The following is a 7,594-nucleotide window of genomic DNA, read 5'->3' as shown; positions in this document are numbered from 1 at the left end:
CAAACACTACATGTAGGTTACACTAGTAACTGACAAAACTAAACCAAACACTACATGTAGGTTACACCAGTTTCTGATCTAACTAAACCAAACAATATGTGTAGGTTACACCAGTGTCTGATCTAACTAAACAAAACCCTACATTTACTAAAAACCTGCCCAATTTCTTGAAGATACTTTTAGCACATTCAGAGTTACAGTGTATAGTTTCATGATCACACTGTAGAACAAAGTCTGTCAAATTGACTAAGTTGGCCATCATAGGGTTAAATTACTGACAATATAAAGATTTTGGGCTTTGTATGCTGCCTTATATTATTGACAAAGACAAATCAGTAAGATTTTGGGCTTGGAATATTTCCTACTATTACAGATAATATGCAAATCAGAAAAATCCTGAGCTTGTAATGCTGCATTATATTGTTGATAACATGCATATCAGCAAGATATTAGGCTTGGTATATTGCTCACACAATATGCATATTATAAAGATTTTGGACATGGAATGCCACCTAGTGTTGTTGATAATATGCATATAAAGTAAAAGTGAAACGACTGTCACAAGTCAGATACGGAATCTTGGAGTTTATTCTTTGTAAAATCTAAACCAGATAAACAGGACAAGATGACCGAAATTTTAAGAAAATAATCCAAAGTAAAGAGATGACGTTGAGTTATTCTTTGTTTAAATGTTCAAATTAACATTATTGTTACCATTATAAACAAGCACATAAATCAAACATGACTGAAGGAATAGAATAACACAACAATATAAATATTAACTTTACTTTTATAAACAAAACTCTTTATTAGTCTTGCGTCTACAAACAAAATTGAATTATTTCTTACCCGCTGCTTGTTAAAGTCAACATAACGAAGTCCGAAATAGTCTTTTTCCACAAGGTTTAAAGAATCACATACATAATCCACGAGATACTGTCCCTTATGGTCCCTCTGCAATGACAACACAACTTACATAAATGATCAACATAATTTAATTGCCAAATTTTTTTGCTAAAAATGTTTACTTCCTTCATTGTTAGTTGTACAACAGAAAATTAACACCTTCCTTCGAAAAGCAAATCTCACTATTACTAAAGATAATACTATCTATTAACAACAACAAAATTAAGAATGAGCTCATGGCCACAAATATTCAACATATCAATGATGAACATTTCATTTGAATATTCTTTTTCTGAGTGAAGAAAAAAGGTACAGCCGTTGAATAATAATTTATTATTTTAATTATACAAGCTGAAAACAAATGAAAGAAACAGTCTTATACTTGAAGTCTTAACAAAAAAATATTTGGTTCTTGAAATAAAATGTAGATTAAAAATCAAATTTTAACACGAGATCTCAAGATCAAGTCGGCTTTAAAACAGACTTCTCTTTATTAGTTCCTGAAATAGCTTACCTCATGAATCAACACCTATTAATAATTCATATTTCTTCAAAGTTTATCAAATAAATTTATGGTGAAGTACAATTCATTGAAATTAGCATTACCTTCTAACCAAATCAAACTACTTATCTGGATCCGAACCAAAAATTACCTAACTAATAAATAAAGCTGATTTAATATATTCTCATTTATAATGATCAGAAACCATTGATTTATCAATTGGGTACCTTTAACCATATTTCAAATAACACCTTTGGGGTTTAATGTTAGCCTAAATCCATATATTAAGGAAACAATGCAAAATAAATATATAAACTAAACAATTTAGCCAATACTATCAATGATAATTAGAAATAATAGAATATAAATCATTTACAAAACACCCAAAAACTAGTTTATGGATTATTATTAAATCCCTTACCCTTTAAACGCATGAAATCAGGGGTAGCGTTTCATATTCTGGGAGGTTAGTAGATCAGAACGCTGCTCTCACAGCACACTGTTGTATTGATTTACTTTTGGTTGTAATCCTTCACTAGGTTTGTTTAAAGTAGTCCTTCACTGGGTTTGTTTAAGGTAGTCCTTCACTGGGTTTGTTAAAAGTAGTGGTTGTAGTCCACTGAGTTTGTTTAAAATAGTGGTTATAGTCCTTCACTGAGTTTGTTCAAAGTAATGGTTGTAGTCCATCACTGAGTTTGTTCAAAGTAGTGTTTGTAGTCCTTCACTGGGTTTGTTTAAAGTAGTCCATCACCGAGTTTGTTTAAAGTAATGGTTGTAGTCCTTCACTGGGTTTGTTCAAAGTAATGGTTGTAGTTCATCACTGAGTTTGTTTAAAGTAATGGTTGTAGTCCTTCATTGGTTTTGTTCAAAGTAATGGTTGTAGTCCATCACTGAGTTTGTTTAAAGTAATGGTTGTAGTCCTTCACCAAGTCTGTTCAAAGTAGTGGTTGTAGTCCTTCACTGGGTTTGTTCAAAGTAATGGTTGTAGTCCTTCACCAAGTTTGTTTAAAGTAATGGTTATAGTCCTTCACTGAGTTTGTTCAAAGTAGTGGTTGTAGTCCTTCACTGAGTTTCTTTAAAGTAATGGTTGTAGTCCTTCACTGGGTTTGTTCAAAGTAGTGGTTGTAGTCCATCACTGAGTTTGTTCAAAGTAATGGTTGTAGTCCTTCACTGGGTTTGTTTAAAGTAATGGTTGTAGTCCTTCACTGGGTTTGTTTAAAGTAATGGTTGTAGTCCTTCACTGGGTTTGTTTAAAGTAATGGTTGTAGTCCTTCACCAAGTTTGTTTAAAGTAATGGTTGTAGTCCTTCACTGGGTTTGTTCAAAGTAATGATTGTAGTCCTTCACCAAGTTTGTTTAAAGTAATGGTTGTAGTCCTTCACTGGGTTTGTTCAAAGTAATGGTTGTAGTCCTTCACCCAAACAAACTTGGTGAAGGACTATAACCATTACGTTAAACAAACTCAGTGAAGGACTGCAACCACTACTTTGAACAGACTTGGTGAAGGACTACAACCATTACTTTAAACAAACCCAATGAAGGACTACAACCATTACTTTGAACAAACTCAGAAACTTGGTGAAGGACTACAACCATTACTTTGGACTACAACCATTACTTTAAACATCACTGATTTTGTTTAAAGTAATGGTTGTAGTCCATCACTGATTTTGTTTAAAGTAATGGTTGTAGTCCATCAGTGGGTTTGTTTAAAGTAATGGTTGTAGTCCTTCACCAAGTTTGTTTAAAGTAATGGTTGTAGTCCATCAGTGAGTTTGTTTAAAGTAATGGTTGTAGTCCTTCACCAAGTTTGTTTAAAGTAATGGTTGTAGTCCTTCACCAAGTTTGTTTAAAGTAATGGTTGTAGTCCTTCACTGGGTTTGTTCAAAGTAATGATTGTAGTAATGATTAGTTTTTATCTTTGTAGCAGCAGTATTTAACAGGGATTGCTTTGAGTATTGGTTGTTAGTGGTTATAATGATAAACTACGATTGTTCTATGTAGTGTCTGTACTACTAATTTTATTATTTTTCTTTCACTGTAGAGACTAATTTGCACTGTTAGTTTAAAATATGTATTTCAGGCCAACCTAAGTCTCCTCAGTTGGCCAAAACTTGTATTATTAAAAGCAAGGGTAATGAACTGATGAAATAGTACATTTTACTGTTTTTACATAAGAAAAGTACACTTATTACCATGTTGACTTTTAGTTTCATTTTAAGTAGATAGCTTGTTCTGATCTAAAGTTAACATTAATTCTCAAGAATAAACTATTTCATGAGATGAAAAGTATTAACAGCTTTATTCATCCAATGTTAAATTTGTTACATCAAATTTTGTACACATATTTAAATAGCTGGTAGTTCTTGAACAACAACAACAACAAAAGTCTGCAACTTTAATGATCTTGGGTATTATCAAACAACCTAAAATTAATTTATCAAGCTCTAAATTTTCTTTGTCGATTTCTCTGAACACTTATTGCAATTTCAAATACCTTCAACTGTAATTTATTCTTACCTTTTTGTACTTTTAAATCATTTTTATGCTTATATCAACAATGGTTTATAATACTGCATGCATTGCTTACTACTATACAATAACTACTACTAGTAGTCCAGTTTTCAAGATTTTAATGGTAATTAAATGTATAATATATATATAAATACTAATTATTATAATAATATTGCTTAAGCTAATTTTGTTCCTAATATTAGTAATAATAATGAAATTGGACAAAATAAAAAATAAGATTTTATTTTAAATTCACGTAAACCTATCAAGAAAAAATTGACTCGAAACAACTGTTGGTGAACCTGTAACTTGTAGTTTAGCAGCCTATATTCCATATTGGATTTTCGGACATAAAATCACAATTTCATTTTAATTTTTTTCAAAAAAAAATCAACATTTAACAAATCACATGTATCAAAATTAACGTAAAACTGTGATTTTATGTCCGAAAATCCAATATGCTGCTAAACTGCATTTGTGAGGAACCAGAGTGACAGCAGTGCTAATGATTTCATTAAATTAGGTCAGTGACACAAGATCTGCCGGCATTAGGCCTAATCTTACCCGGAATTCGCATTGGATAACTTCGTTATCATCGATAAGCCTGATTGTGCAGGTATACTCCTTGTTCACATTCTTCTTACTGCCGATTCTAAACATGTCCACCCTCTAAAGTTATTCAAACGGATAAGAGAATTGTTACGGTAGTGAGCGCGAATCAACACTTCGAAGCGCAAGATCTGTCGTACCACACAATTAGATTTTCATTGACATTATGTATATTTAATAGGCATAAACTACCATAAAGGTATTCAGCGCCACCGTACAACAAACAAAAACAATAAAATATATGAAAACATATATTAACGCATCAAGCTATATGAAATACGACTAATATCATGTTGTTCAAATTTCATATTTTGAACAAATGCGATTTATCATCAGTGAAACTATATTAAAAAAATAATATTATTCTTATCATTACAAGTTTAGTGTAATATTACGTATAAACACATTTATTATTTATTTATGGTCAGTGAGAGAATCATCTCTACAATATGACAATGAAGAATTCCTATCAACTTCGATTCACTCAATAAACCCAAACATATATTTGATATACTTAAAATTTCAATGTTTAGTGTGATATTTTTTCGACTAACTGAATTTATAACATTTTTCACATTCATTTTTTTTCTTCTGAATACTGTTTTTTAACGTCTTATATGTTAGAAACCCTGTTTATTCCACAATTTAAATTTTAAAAAAATCTTTTGAGCTATAGCTAGACATTTGCATTATTTTGGGGTGTTTAAATTGAATGATGAATACAGTCAGAAAAAACAGGCAATATCACAACTTTATTTTGCATAGCATAAAATTTGCAAATAAGCAAACATGTTTCAAAACATAATCCTTCACTGGTTTGATATCCAAACACTTTTAAAGCTTAGATTGACTTCTTATCAACTTTACATTACATATTCAATATATAGTTACATTTTTTGTCAGATAAATATATAGTAAGGTTATGTCTATTCTCAAAGAAACCCTATTTAATTATAATAAACACTTACAAAACATCATAATAACTTCTATAAAATTTACAAACTCATTTCTCCTGATACTAATAAAACTAGGATGATACAATCTGCTCCGCTACACCCATTCAGATATCCCGCATTTGGGAAATCCTGATAATGTACTAATAATGATAGAAACAACCCAACTACAGCTACAAACTGTTCATCTACACACATTCAGGTCTCCTGCACTTTAACAATCCTGATAATGATAGAAAAATCCAACCACAGCTACAATCTGTTCATCTACACACATTCGGGTCTCCTGCACTTTAACAATCCTGATAATGATAGAAAAATCCAACCATAGCTACAATCTGTCCACCTACACACATTCGGGTCTCCTGCACTTTTAATAGTAGTAAGTGACGTAAAGTTATTTATTTAGTTTGATATTTGCAAAAAACTAAGTATTCTAAAGGCAGGAAAGTGCTTAGTGTTACTTACATTTACTGTAAAATCGCTGCATGCAAGTGTTCACATTAGGGAAAAATAATGATTTACACAATACAAATCTTCAAATTCTGTGTTTATTCTGAAAAGTTATTCACAAGTTGACACAAGTTAGGTAAAAATAAACCTTAATACCCCGTAAAGTGAACCAGAAAAAGTGTAAATGTAAGAAAATATATATATACTGACTTACAAGTTCATAATAATAAATGATACTCAGATCCTTCTCTGATTTTTTTAAGGACATATCCTCTAAGAATCAAGTTTGTTTCTGTGTATTAAGATGTAATTTTGATGCATAAACCAACAATTCGATAATCTTGTGGTTCTTTATTAATTTTCTACAAAACTATTTGAGTGCAACTTGTTCCTATTTTTGATGTGATAGACTTGAAGGAAGGCAGTTAATCAACCACCAACAACTCTTGGGCTACTCCAATCAAACAGAGGGATTTGAATGTCATTCTTATAAATGTGGAGCTTGATTTTTCTTTTTTTTTGGCAGTAATGAAGCACAAACCACTGAACATTGGATCCATAGTTTGGCATGCTAGGCCTAGTTTAATAGGTTGATGAAACCTTCATCTAAGAAACAACAATTTATTAGGTTAAGGTAACATTAGATCATTCTCACATAAATAAAACTGTCGATTCTTACATTTATACAGTTGATGTAACTACCCTGACCTATCAAACAGTGGATTCTTACATTTAGAAGTTGAAGTAACTACCCTGACCTATCAAACACTGGATTCTTACATTTATAAGGTGTAACTACCCTGACCTATCAAATACTGGATTCTTACATTCATAAGGTTGATGTAACTACCCTGACCTCTCAAACAGTGGATTCTTACATTCATAAGGTTGATGTAACTACCCTGACCTATCAAACAGTGGATTCTTACATTCATAAGGTTGATGTAACTACCCTGACCTATCAAACAGTGGATTCTTACATTCATAAGGTTGATGTAACTACCCTGACCTATCAAACACTGAATTCTTACATTTATAAGGTTGATGTAACTACCCTGACTTATCAAACACTGGATTCTTACATTTATAAGGTGTAACTACCCTGACCTATCAAACACTGGATTCTTACATTTATAAGGTGTAACTACCCTGACCTATCAAACACTGGATTCTTACATTTATAAAATGTAAGAATCCAGTGTTTGATAGGTCAGGGTAGTTACATCAACCTTATAAATGTAAGAATCCAGTGTTTGATAGGTCAGGGTAGTTACATCAACCTTATGAATGTAAGAATCCACTGTATGATAGGTTCTTACATTTATACAGTTGATGTAACTACCCTGACCTATCAAACACTGGATTCTTACATTTATAAGGTTGATGTAACTACCCTGACCTATCAAACAGTGGATTCTTACATTTATAAGGTTGATGTAACTACCCTGACCTATCAAACACTGGATTCTTACATTTATAAGGTTGATGTAACTACCCTGACCTATCAAACACTGGATTCTTACATTCATAAGGTTGATGTAACTACCCTGACCTATCAAACAGTGGATTCTTACATTTATACAGTTGATGTAACTACCCTGACCTATCAAACAGTGGATTCTTACATTTATACAGTTGATGTAACTACCCTGACCTAT

At 31.6% G+C, this 7,594-nt stretch overlaps 1 long non-coding RNA gene across 2 annotated transcripts in view; it reads right to left on the bottom strand.

Moving 5' to 3' along the window:
• Positions 1-855: 855 nt before the first annotated feature.
• The window catches only part of LOC111089925, a 10,628-nt gene continuing 3,889 nt past the window's right edge, over positions 856-7,594 (bottom strand). The window contains exons 3-5 of one of the 2 annotated variants that reach the window (XR_002614069.1): positions 7,285-7,590; positions 4,486-6,945; positions 856-954 (exon numbers count right to left, since the gene is read on the bottom strand). This is a non-coding gene — a long non-coding RNA (uncharacterized LOC111089925). Of the gene's footprint in view, positions 955-4,485; positions 7,091-7,284; positions 7,591-7,594 lie in introns of both variants that reach the window. The other variant, XR_002614068.1, reaches the window with a different exon arrangement.

Source organism: Limulus polyphemus, unplaced genomic scaffold (genome assembly GCF_000517525.1).
Source record: "Limulus polyphemus unplaced genomic scaffold, Limulus_polyphemus-2.1.2 Scaffold7901, whole genome shotgun sequence".
In the NCBI taxonomy this organism is placed as follows: Eukaryota; Metazoa; Arthropoda; class Merostomata; order Xiphosura; family Limulidae; genus Limulus; species Limulus polyphemus.
Note: the sequence above shows the minus strand (reverse complement) of the source record. Positions and strands in the feature narration are given on the sequence as shown.